General features: G+C 41.5%; 2 protein-coding genes across 2 annotated transcripts in view; both read left to right on the forward strand.

Annotated features, from left to right (window-relative positions):
- Nucleotides 1-1,864, forward strand: part of egln1a (egl-9 family hypoxia-inducible factor 1a) — a 70,309-nt gene extending 68,445 nt beyond the window's left edge. Inside the window, exon 6 of the transcript XR_012388964.1 lies at nt 151-1,864. The gene's annotated coding sequence lies outside the window, so the exon portion shown is untranslated. The remainder of the gene's footprint in view (nt 1-150) is intronic.
- Nucleotides 1-13,194, forward strand: part of LOC100331556 (signal induced proliferation associated 1 like 2) — an 823,625-nt gene that overhangs the window by 568,948 nt on the left and 241,483 nt on the right. The gene's annotated exons all lie outside the window — the stretch shown is intronic.

Raw genomic sequence — 13,194 nt, forward strand, 5'->3', positions numbered from 1 at the left:
CCTCAGCCAATGACTAGGCCACCCCCCTGTGCACGGCCCTGTTCAGAACTACTATTTTCATTTATAGCACTTCGATTTTTTCATCACGTTTTAATACACTATGAACATTAACTACGCTAATTATTTTCTGTATTCTCTACTTCCACCTAGAAAAACTCATCCTGAGGTGCCCAGAGATTATGCAGTGCCATTGATGTAATCCAAGATCTGTGAAAAAATGATGCCAAGGTCTCCATAATCCTGGACCAGGCAGTATCCTGAGCTGACATTGCAGCGATCATAGAGAAGCAGAGAGCATGAGACTGATTCCTGAAAGACCCCAGTGACAGACGAGTCTCTACATTGATCCTGTGGGCCACCTACATACACCTGCAGCTTCTCTATGATGGATATCCAATGTTCTCCAGTCTCCGGCGCCTAGACTGCAGCTCTGCACAAGAAGTTTGGCCAGAGGAGAAATGGTTGTGCCCAACTGAGCCTGGTTTCTCTCAAAGTTTATTTTCCTTCACTTTCGTCAATTGGTGAAGTTTGTTCCTCACCACAGTATTGCTTGGTTTGGGACTTGTAGGGCTGTGCATCGATGGATTTGCTCTTCAGTGTTTGGACTTTCAGCAGTGAAAATTAAACCACACTGAACTGAACTAAACAGAACTTCAACTCTGAAAACTGGACTGACACTGTTTCAGTTTACTAGAACCTCTATGCTAAGCTGCTTTGACACAATCTACATTGTAAAAGCGCTAGAGAAATAAACATGAGTTGAACAGTTTTAGTTTTTATTTACTACTGTGTGCTCCGGCTCGGCATATCCGTAACCTTCTCACAATCCTCCTGCTAAAACAAGCAGAGGAAGATGTGAGCGTTTGATGCTGCCGGAGAACCGGACGGATCTGAAGCATGAACTCTGGTCAACATTTGGAAAGCACCACCGGGAAGCGAACGCCACCGGATTGGAAGCAGCTGCGGAGTTGAAGAAACACAGCTTTAAATGGGGCCTATGGTCTCCACAATCCTGGACCAGGCAGTATCCTGAGCTGACATTGCAGTGATCATAGAGGAGCAGAGAGCACGATACTGATTCCTGAAAGACCCCAGTGACATACGAGTCTCCACATTGATCCTGTGGGCCACCTACACACACCTGCAGCTTCTCCATAATGGACGTCCAGTGTTCTCCAGCCTCCGGCGCCTAGACTGCAGCTCTGCACAAGAAGAAAATGTCGTGCTCAACTGAGCGTGGTTTCTTTTAAGGTTTATTTTCCTTCACTTTCGTCGACTGGTAAAGTTTGTTCCTTGCCACTGGCTTGCTTGGTTTGGGATTTGTGGCGCTGCACATCGATGGATTTGCTCTTCAGTGTTTGGACATTCAGCAGTGAAAATTAAACCACTGTTGAAAAGGCCAGGTATATCTGGCGTTCTGATTTGATGCTGGTTTGATTGACAGCTGGGTCTGGCCCGCCCAGAAGACGCATATCATTTCCGTTCCTGTAGCCGGACATTGCAGTTCAATACATTCTGGCTAACAGCTCGATGCAGTGGCTTATTGTGTGTGCGTCACGAGAAGTAAGTGTTCATGTCTTCTGTCTGTGTGCTTCTAACACTTAGTATATGGGTTTAGTGTTGTAACGCAAACTTTAAATGACGATCAGACCGCATGATTGCAATTACGTCATCAACGCAGGTGGTGCGCGCTTCCGAGCAAACGCCAAATATATATTATGCCATATTATATTGTTCTGTATATTATACCAATTGCAGTTTAATCATTGTGGTACATTTCTCTCTTGTTTCTAGAAAATACCACACACACACGCATGTGCCTTTATGACTGCAAATAAATGCTGTAAAAACATCAGCTAACTACAAAACCTGACTTATGCGTTCTTACCGACGCCCCCTGGTGATCACATCATAAATAGTGAAGCCAGTGCCATTTAACAAACTCACCAACCACCACACTGAACTAAACTAAGCTGAACTTCAACTCTAAAAGCTAGACTGACGCTGTTTTAACCAACCCAAGCTCATTCTGGAAACGTAGCCCCGCGGACTTTTCTGGAGACCGCGATTTTCGTGGCCGTAGGTACGTATGGCCGCGTTTTGTTTTTTTTATCAAGCGAACGTTGCGGGGCGGGCTGCTCCTCCTCTTCGCGCTCACCGGCTGACGGCTCGCCTCCGTATGGAGGGCTTTTTCGCCTCAACCAGTTTGTCCGCTTAGCTCGCAGCGTTACGTCGGCGGAGCGGAGGCCCGGAGGCAGAAGGAATCGGCCACGGCAACGACCGGGATCGGGTCCAGGGAAGAGCGGTTCCGGAAATCAGGTAAGATGAAAAACAGAATCTAAAAAAAATACAAGCGAACGAGTTCGCGACAGGTCAGATCCGAAAACGCGGTCAAAATTGGACGAGGGCTTTTGCTTTTTTTTCTGGACGGCTTTTGCAAATCATCGCTTGGGTTTAGGGAAGGAGGAGGAGGAGGAGGAGGGCTGCTGGTTCAGCCGATTGGCCGCCCGGTCGATCGTTCAGTCGTTCAGCCAGTCAGTCAGACGGACGACCGCTCTAGAGCCGCCTCCGGCAGCTTTTCACGTGAGAACAGCGCGAATGGTGCAAAAAAGCGCGCACATTGGCCTCTCGCGGATTCGCAAAAACAGAAACTGCTTGAATACGTACTCCCGGGACATATTTTGCGGTCTCCAGAAACGTCCGCGGGGCTACGTTTCCACAATGTGCCCGGGTTGGTTTTAATTTACCAAAACCTCTATGCTAAGCTGCTTTGACACAATCTACATTGTAAAAGCGCTAGAGAAATAAACATGAGTTGAACAGTTTTAGTTTTTATTTACTACTGTGTACTCCGGCTCGGCATATCCATAACCTTCTCACAATCCTCCTGCTAAAACAAGCAAAGGAAGATGTGAGCGTTTGATGCTACCCGAGAACAGGACGGATCTGAAGCATGAACTCTGCTCAACATTTGGAAAGCACCACCGGGAAGCGAACGCCACCGGATTGGAAGCAGCTGCGGAGTTGAAGAAACACAGCTTTAAATGGGGCCTTATGTGCCAAAACGTCTAAAACTGGAGGGAAAGAGACACGGATACGCTTCACCACAACTGACAGAGCTGCTTCAGACACACTCGCCGCTAACAGGACATGAACACTCGCCGGAATATTGATCACATCTGCTGAAACTATAGCGCTGTATCCAAAAGAGATGAAATGCATTGATCAAAGCTGACGTCTGGAATGTTTCTGATCCAAATATGCACAGTTGAAGACAAAACTCCTTCATTCATTCATTTCTTTGGCTTAGTATCTTATTTATCACAGCGGAATGAATCACCAGCTATTCCAGTATATGTTTTACACAGCATATGCCCTTCCAGCAGCAACCCAGTACTGGAAAACACCCATACACACTCACATTCACACACTCACTCATATACTACGGCCAATTTTGTTCATCGTCCAACTCTCCTCTCGGCCTGCAAACGGCAGGAAGTTGCGGGCACAAGGATCTTATGAGCTCAGGGTTCTCTCCCAGGACAGCATGCCAAACTCCCTTTATAATCAATCATCAGCTAAGTGTGAACTCTTGAAATGATTAAACAGACTACGCTGACTGAAAATGTTGAAATATATGTATATCTAGTTATATATCCTGCGGGAGGCACGGTGGCAATTACTTATCTTCTCCAATCAGCGTGTTTTCATTAAAGCCCGAGACTTTGTGAGTCACATAATCAGCCATTGTTTGGATCAGCGCCGCATGCTTCATCATACTTAATCAGGCTCTTGTGTAAACCCATTGAGAAACATTGATGACAGGGTTCAGGAGCAGGTCTGCGCTCTGGGAACCTTCTGGATCTTTCTGAGGGTTTGATTCCTGCAGATTGCTCACAGTCAATGTGTTTACACGGACAACAATACTCTGATTGAGAATTAAGAATCGATCAGCACATCAAAGCATCGCAAAACTGCACGTCCTGCCCATCACCGATAATAAACAGCAGCGTTCGGCCTTCTGTGGTGCACATGTGAGCTGTGAGAGACTGTTTGATAAAATCTCAGCCCATCTGACAAGTGCTCGCATTTCCATGAACACTTCTTTGCTGGCAACTTTTGGCCAAGAGAAAAAAAAAGTGTGTTTGTGTGCATGTGTGTGTATATGTGAGTGTGTTTGTGTGCATGTGTGTGTATATGTGAGTGTGTTTGTGTGCGTGTGTGTGTGTGTGTGTGTGTGTGTGTATATGTGAGTGTGTTTGTGTGCATGTGTGTGTATATGTGAATGTGTTTGTGTGCATGTGTGTGTATATGTGAGTGTGTTTGTGTGCGTGTGTGTGTATATGTGAGTGTGTTTGTGTGCATGTGTGTGTATATGTGAGTGTGTTTGTGTGCATGTGTGTGTATATGTGAGTGTGTTTGTGTGCATGTGTGTGTATATATGTGAGTGTGTTTGTGTGCATGTGTGTGTATATATGAGTGTGTTCGTGTGCATGTGTGTGTATATGTGAGTGTGTTCGTGTGCATGTGTGTGAATATATGTGAGTGTGTTTGTGTGCATGTGTGTGTATATGTGAGTGCGTTTGTGTGCATGTGTGTGTATATGTGAGTGTGTTTGTGTGCATGTGTGTGTATATGTGAGTGTGTTTGTGTGCATGTGTGTGTATATGTGAGTGTGTTTGTGTGCATGTGTGTGTATATGTGAGTGTGTTTGTGTGCGTGTGTGTGTATATGTGAGTGTGTGTATATGTGAGTGTGTTTGTGTGCATGTGTGTGTATATGTGAGTGTGTTTGTGTGCGTGTGTGTGTGTATATGTGAGTGTGTTTGTGTGCATGTGTGTGTATATGTGAGTGTGTTTGTGTGCATGTGTGTGTATATGTGAGTGTGTGTATATGTGAGTGTGTTTGTGTGCATGTGTGTGTATATATGTGAGTGTGTTTATGTGCATGTGTGTGTATATCTGAGTGTGTTTGTGTGCGTGTGTGTGTAGATGTGAGTGTGTTTGTGTGCATGTGTGTGTATATATGTGAGTGTGTTTGTGTGCATGTGTGTGTATATGTGAGTGTGTTTGTGTGCATGTGTGTGTGTATATGTGAGTGTGTTTGTGTGCATGTGTGTGTATATGTGAGTGTGTTTGTGTGCATGTGTGTGTATATGTGAGTGTGTTTGTGTGCATGTGTGTGTGTATATGTGAGTGTGTGTATATGTGAGTGTGTTTGTGTGCATGTGTGTGTATATGTGAGTGTGTTTGTGTGCATGTGTGTGTATATGTGAGTGTGTGTATATGTGAGTGTGTTTGTGTGCATGTGTGTGTATATGTGAGTGTTTTTGTGTGCATGTGTGTGTATATGTGAGTGTGTTTGTGTGCATGTGTGTGTATATGTGAGTGTCTTTGTGTGCATGTGTGTGTATATGCGAGTGTGTGTCTGTATGTGAGTGTTTGTATGTGAGTGTATTTGTGTGTGTGTTTGTGTGCATGTGTGTGTATATGCGAGTGTGTGTCTGTATGTGAGTGTTTGTATGTGAGTGTATTTGTGTGTGTGTTTGTGTGCATGTGTGTGTATATGCGAGTGTGCGTCTGTATGTGAGTGTGTGTTTGAATGTGAGTGTGTGTATGTATGTGTGTGTGTGTTTGTGTGTGCATATGCGAGTGTGTATATGTTTGTGCATGTGTGTATATATGAGTCTGTGTGTTTGAATGTGAGTGCGTTTGTTTGTGTGTATGTGTGCATGTGTGTGTATATGTGAGTGTGTTTGTGTGCATGTGTGTGTATATGCGAATGTGTGTCTGTATGTGAATGTATGTGAGTATATTTGTGTGTGCATGAGTGTATATGTGAGTGTGTTTGTATGTGTGTGTGCATGTGTGTATATGTGAGTGTGTTTGTGTGCATGTGTGTGTATATGCGAGTGTGTGTCTGTATGTGAGTGTGTGTTTGAATGTAAGTGTATGTATGTGTGTGTTTGTGTTTGCATGTGTGTGTATATGCCAGTTGTGTGTTTGTATGTGAGTGTATTCGTATGTGCATGTGTGTATATGTGAGTGTGTGTCTATATGTGAGTCTGTGTTTTTGAATGTGAGTGTGTGTGTGTTTGTGTGTGCATGTGAGTGTGTGTTTGTGTGTGCATGTGTGTATACGTAAGTGTGTGTTTGTGTGTATATGTGAGTGTTTGTGTGCATGTGTGTGTATATGTGAGTGTGTTTGTGTGCATGTGTGTGTATATGTGAGTGTGTTTGTGTGCATGTGTGTGTATATGTGAGTGTGTTTGTGTGCATGTGTGTGTATATGTGAGTGTCTTTGTGTGCATGTGTGTGTATATGTGAGTGTCTTTGTGTGCATGTGTGTGTATATGCGAGTGTGTGTCTGTATGTGAGTGTTTGTATGTGAGTGTATTTGTGTGTGTGTTTGTGTGCATGTGTGTGTATATGCGAGTGTGCGTCTGTATGTGAGTGTGTGTTTGAATGTGAGTGTGTGTATGTATGTGTGTGTGTGTTTGTGTGTGCATATGCGAGTGTGTATATGTTTGTGCATGTGTGTATATATATGAGTCTGTGTGTTTGAATGTGAGTGCGTTTGTTTGTGTGTATGTGTGCATGTGTGTGTATATGTGAGTGTGTTTGTGTGTTTGTGTGCATGTGTGTGTATATGCGAATGTGTGTCTGTATGTGAATGTATGTGAGTATATTTGTGTGTGCATGAGTGTATATGTGAGTGTGTTTGTATGTGTGTGTGCATGTGTGTATATGTGAGTGTGTTTGTGTGCATGTGTGTGTATATGCGAATGTGTGTCTGTATGTGAATGTATGTGAGTATATTTGTGTGTGCATGAGTGTATATGTGAGTGTGTTTGTATGTGTGTGTGCATGTGTGTATATGTGAGTGTGTTTGTGTGCATGTGTGTGTATATGCGAGTGTGTGTCTGTATGTGAGTGTGTGTTTGAATGTGAGTGTATGTATGTGTGTGTTTGTGTTTGCATGTGTGTGTATATGCCAGTTGTGTGTTTGTATGTGAGTGTATTCGTATGTGCATGTGTGTATATGTGAGTGTGTGTCTATATGTGAGTCTGTGTTTTTGAATGTGAGTGTGTGTGTGTTTGTGTGTGCATGTGAGTGTGTGTTTGTGTGTGCATGTGTGTATACGTAAGTGTGTGTTTGTGTGTATATGTGAGTGTTTGTGTGCATGTGTGTGTATATGTGAGTGTGTTTGTGTGCATGTGTGTGTATATGTGAGTGTGTTTGTGTGCATGTGTGTGTATATGTGAGTGTGTTTGTGTGCATGTGTGTGTATATGTGAGTGTCTTTGTGTGCATGTGTGTGTATATGTGAGTGTCTTTGTGTGCATGTGTGTGTATATGCGAGTGTGTGTCTGTATGTGAGTGTTTGTATGTGAGTGTATTTGTGTGTGTGTTTGTGTGCATGTGTGTGTATATGCGAGTGTGCGTCTGTATGTGAGTGTGTGTTTGAATGTGAGTGTGTGTATGTATGTGTGTGTGTGTTTGTGTGTGCATATGCGAGTGTGTATATGTTTGTGCATGTGTGTATATATATGAGTCTGTGTGTTTGAATGTGAGTGCGTTTGTTTGTGTGTATGTGTGCATGTGTGTGTATATGTGAGTGTGTTTGTGTGTTTGTGTGCATGTGTGTGTATATGCGAATGTGTGTCTGTATGTGAATGTATGTGAGTATATTTGTGTGTGCATGAGTGTATATGTGAGTGTGTTTGTATGTGTGTGTGCATGTGTGTATATGTGAGTGTGTTTGTGTGCATGTGTGTGTATATGCGAATGTGTGTCTGTATGTGAATGTATGTGAGTATATTTGTGTGTGCATGAGTGTATATGTGAGTGTGTTTGTATGTGTGTGTGCATGTGTGTATATGTGAGTGTGTTTGTGTGCATGTGTGTGTATATGCGAGTGTGTGTCTGTATGTGAGTGTGTGTTTGAATGTGAGTGTATGTATGTGTGTGTTTGTGTTTGCATGTGTGTGTATATGCCAGTTGTGTGTTTGTATGTGAGTGTATTCGTATGTGCATGTGTGTATATGTGAGTGTGTGTCTATATGTGAGTCTGTGTTTTTGAATGTGAGTGTGTGTGTGTTTGTGTGTGCATGTGAGTGTGTGTTTGTGTGTGCATGTGTGTATACGTAAGTGTGTGTTTGTGTGTGCATGTGAGTGTTTGTGTGCATGCGTGTGTATATGTGAGTGTGTGTCTGTATGTGATTGTTTGTATGTGAGTGTGTGTTCACCGATAATAAACAGCAGCGTTCGGCCTTCTGTGGTGCACATGTGAGCTGTGAGAGACTGTTTGATAAAATCTCAGCCCATCTGACAAGTGCTCGCATTTACATGAACACTTCTTTGCTGGCAACTTTTGGCCAAGAGAAAATAAAAAATATTTTTTTAATAACGAGAAGCCGTAAACTCTCAGATTATCAGAGTTACAGGGGATTATGAATGTTAATAGTGTTAAAAACTAAACATATACATAAAAATAAAAAGGAACACTTTATTTTGATGGTCCATTTGAGTATTAGTAGATTGTCTGCTTAATATCTGCTGATCCTGCTCCTTCAACAAACATTTAAGTGAAGTTTATTTATAAACTAATTTCGAGAGGATCGAGTGATAATGATTGAACACGGCTGGTTCTGCATTAGCATGTATGATCCACCAATCAGGCTAGTCCTAACCCACTATAAAAAGCCATTGTTTCTCACTACAGCCATCTTTGATTTGAAGACTCCCCCATTCCACCCCTACTTCTCCTCCTTTCCCTTTATAGGGCGGCACGGTGGCTCAGTGGTTAACACTGTTGCCTCACAGCAAGAACGTCACCTGTCTTTTAACAGGCCGGCGGTCGTTTCTGTGAGTAGTTTGCATGTTCTTTCTGTGCTCGCGTAGGTTTTCCCTGGCTTCCTCCCACATTCCAAAAACATGCAAGTGAATTGATCAATCTAAATTTAGCACTACAGTCAAACTCTCATCCTGCAGCATATCTCTTAATAGCGTTCAGTTTAATCATCAGCTCTTATTAAGGGAGGAGTTGTCGAGATCTACCTGAGTTCAAAGCTCCCCTCTCGCCCAACAAACGGGAGGGAGCCCACGGCTCAAGGTCCTTTTGGACTTAGGGCTCTCGCCTGGGACAGCATGCCAAACTTGCTTATAATCAATCATCAGCTAAGCTCTTAAACTGACAATAAAAAAAATCTTTGCAAGAGTACGTGCCAACTTACACTAACCCCAACCCCAACCTAACAGTCTACTTATAATCTAATGAGAATTAGTTGGCGTGTAGATGCAATGTAACTTTCAAGAGTTCACACTTAGATATTGCTTGACAACTGTAAGCAGGTTTGGCATTCTGTCCCGGGAGAGAACCCTGAGCTCGGAGCCAGGTCCATAGAGCATGTAAGGGGAGTACGAGATCAGATGGTTCTCGAGAGCTCCCCTTTTTTAAAGGAGGAAAGGAGGAGAAATGGGGGTGGATGGGGGGTTTCTTCGGAAAACGAAGGTAAGGGAGTAATATCTAGCTAGGCTATTTATAGTAAGTTGGGATAGATCTGATTGGCTAACTAATGAGTGTAGATAGGCGGCCAGCTGCAGTCAATTATATCACGTGCTCCTCTCGAAATTAGTTTAAAAACTTCACTAAATTCATCAAATTGACAATCAAAAGAAAGTGTGACCACGTAAAATATAAACAAGACAAAAAAACACAACGCAATGCTTTTTGCTCATGTACAATAGATTTGTTCTATATATTCTATTGTATATCTCACACACACACACATATATAGATGCACACACACACATCTGCTCACACAAACATGCACACTACACACTTGGGGTGTCAAAATTAATTGTTTCTTCTGTGCACCGCGATGCAGACGCGGACAAGTCGGTATCGGTTCAGTAATAGATCATAACCGGTTATTATGTACGGACATCATTTATCTTATAAGCACTATGTCGCGGTAGAATACTTTGATAATTTAAAACGCCCCAACTACTTAAAAACACAATAAGGAGCCGATCACACCGAACAAGCACTCTCAAGTACTCTCTCACGACTGCAGCTGTGATGTGAGTTTATGTATTTTGGTTTTGTGTATATTTGCATGGGTTTTATGGGTTTTATGTACAGAATTTTGGCACCCGTTGTGGTTTGTTAAAAGTGCTCTGGAAATAAATTGAGTTGGGTTGAGTTACGTTCCAAAAAAAAGTGCAGTGCGTTTTTTGTTGTTGTTTTATTTTGTTGCTAGGCAACAACTCAATCAGCTGGGTATTGCGCTGTTAAAACTCAGTGTTACATTTTACCCCACATAAAATGTATAGATTTATTTATTTATATATATATATATATATATATATATATATATATATATATATATATATATATATATATATATATATATATATATGTTTTTGTTTTTTTTTGTTTTTTGTATAAATATATATTTGCAAAATTGTCCGCAATTTTTTTGGGAATTACCACCATAAAATCAGTCATTTTGATTTTCGTATGCGATATCTAGTGTTTTTATCTATGGGTAAAAACAACTTGGAACTGGCAACCCCCTAAAAACTATTTGGATTATGCTAATTATGCACCTGCTACCGCCCAAAACACAATGGCATCCCCATATAAAAACATCTGGTAATTTGTTAGTAATGTCACAGCATGGTGTTTTAGGTGGTTGCAGAGGTGCATATAAACTAGATACCGCATACGGACCCTGAGCATGCATCAATTGCTCCGCCATATTTGTACAGGGCTCCCAGGACAAAAGTCATTCAACTGCACTAGTCAAAACTAAAGCCAATGTGAAGATGCAGGATTTTAGTGCTGTGTACGGGTGTAGTAACGAGCAAACAGAGAAAACAAAGCACAAAGGCAGAACATTTCATAGGTAAGATTTTGTTTTTTACGATTTTGTATGTTACGAGCTTTTGTGCTCGATAAGTAGCGTTATTGATGATAATACACTTCGTATGCGATATCTAGTGCATATACTTATGATTAGCCATGCCAACTAGCACAACTCCCAGAATACCCTAGCAACCAGTGATGCTACAGTCAGTGAATCCACAATGCAGATTCTCCGTCTGGTGTCGCTGGAGACTCGTGAACGACACGCTTCACCTTTCACATGAAAACAAACAGGCCTGCAAAACAAGTCAGACAGCTGAAATCTCCCCCAGTGTGAAGCAATTATATTTATGGGTGTGATCTTGAATGACGGTCACCTTCACTCACTTTCACAACAGCAGGAGGCCTGCAGAGACTGCAGAGAAGTGTGTGTGTGTGTGTGAGAGATCGGAAACTCATGTGCCGACACACAGAAAAACAGCCCAATCAAATGAACCAATTTAATATTTATAATTATAGACAGGGCTTTACATTAACACCCGCCAAATGCGGGTAGATTTCAGCTTTGGTGGGTTAGACAGACAATCCCACTAGCCAGTTTGGCTGGTTGAAAATAATTTTTAAATTGTAGTTTTCCTAAAAGCAGGGTTCGACAATATAAGGATGACCCAATATGCGTGCAAATGTGATCTTCGAATCGAGAAGTAAAATAATTGTGATCACGCGAGCAGAAGCAAGTGAATACCGAATGAGAGGATGATGATCGCTCGCGCTAACAGCTGATGTGATGCGCTTAACTTCTTAAAACGCGTGCGCGAATCGTCAAGCAACTGTGTCTGGAACAGGTTCTGGAAACGCAACTGTCATCGGGTCTCTTTCAAATAAACTAGACAAAAAGTGATGAACATGCACCCACAGTCCTGCTGCTTTTAAGAGCTCAAAATGTGTCTTTTTGTAAGCAGCAGCGGTTGCTTTCACTTTGAACAGATTATTCAATGGCCTAAAGTTAACCATGTGCATGTGATCTTCCTTTCATTATCACACACGGTATGATTTCACCTTTCATTTGCTTACGGTTTTATTTGGTTTCATTTTTGTTAAAATGGTTTAATTATCTTTTTTTTACAATATTGCTTTAATGGGAGATGAACTCTGCATTTACAGATGTTACTACTTCAATGTGTTCCTTGTGCCGCCATTCATACCGCGGCGACGGCGGTACTTGATGCGCCAGCAGCATTTGACCGCTGGGTGGCACTTTAACCACAGATATTCAGCTTTGCCTTTTCACAATGCTAAACAGACTGTTTATATATATATATATATATAGCAAACACTGAACATCTTTCTATAGTTAGGCTGCTTTATTTATTTATTTATTTATTTAAGACTACTTATTTGTACTAAATGTTTGTGCTTTCATTTTAGTTGTCTTTTACTTCTTCAATTCTATTTTCCAAAACGAATCCTCTTTGCACTTAAAAAGTTTACAATAAAGCCTGTTAACACATTTTAAATGATTAATGAAGGAATTATAATGATTTGACTTATTGTTTAATATCATTTACAAGCACAGTAGCTGCTGTATGGGCTATTTCTGTCCGTTCGCATCCCGTCCCTTTGCGCTCCCTGGCGGCTCATTCACAAACTGCGGTCATACACTAAAAACAGAGCGGCACCTATTTCAAACGGCGGCGGTACATGCTGCGGCGTTAATAGCCACTTTGAACTCTCACCTACTGTATGTGTAGTTAACTGGTGATCCGAGAGATCTTTAGCCAGGACAGATTACCGTGCTTATTTTTCATACATAATAGTTATTTTTTAAAAGTCAATTGCTTTTCTTTCTTTTTTTAAGAAATGTTTTGTTAAATAAAAAGTATAGTATACAGCTATATTGTGCTTGTTTTGACACATTAAAAATTTGTGGCTGAGAAACAATTATTGTTTAGTGTGGTTATAGAGATAAATTTGGTAAATCGTTAATTTTGAGCTCTAAAAAAAGTCATGTGAAATATAAACTAATTGCAGTATACCACTATGAAACCATGACTCCTTTGCTCAGGCTCATTGAGCAAGCTCATACTCGACACACAAAAAGTGAAATGAATGAGGAGGCATGTGGACATAACACACAACTTAAATCAAGTAATTTTAGCATGTCAACGTCAAATTTATGCATATAAAATATTTCCGCAACAACAAAATTGTGGCTAGTGAAAATGCAGAGTGGCTAGTAACATGGGAAAACTACTAGCCACAGTGGCCGGTGATTAAAAAAGTTAATGTAAAGCCCTGATTATAGATATTGATATAAGTATG

The sequence above is a fragment of the Danio rerio genome, chromosome 13, assembly GCF_049306965.1.
Source record: "Danio rerio strain Tuebingen ecotype United States chromosome 13, GRCz12tu, whole genome shotgun sequence".
NCBI classification, from domain to species: Eukaryota; Metazoa; Chordata; class Actinopteri; order Cypriniformes; family Danionidae; genus Danio; species Danio rerio.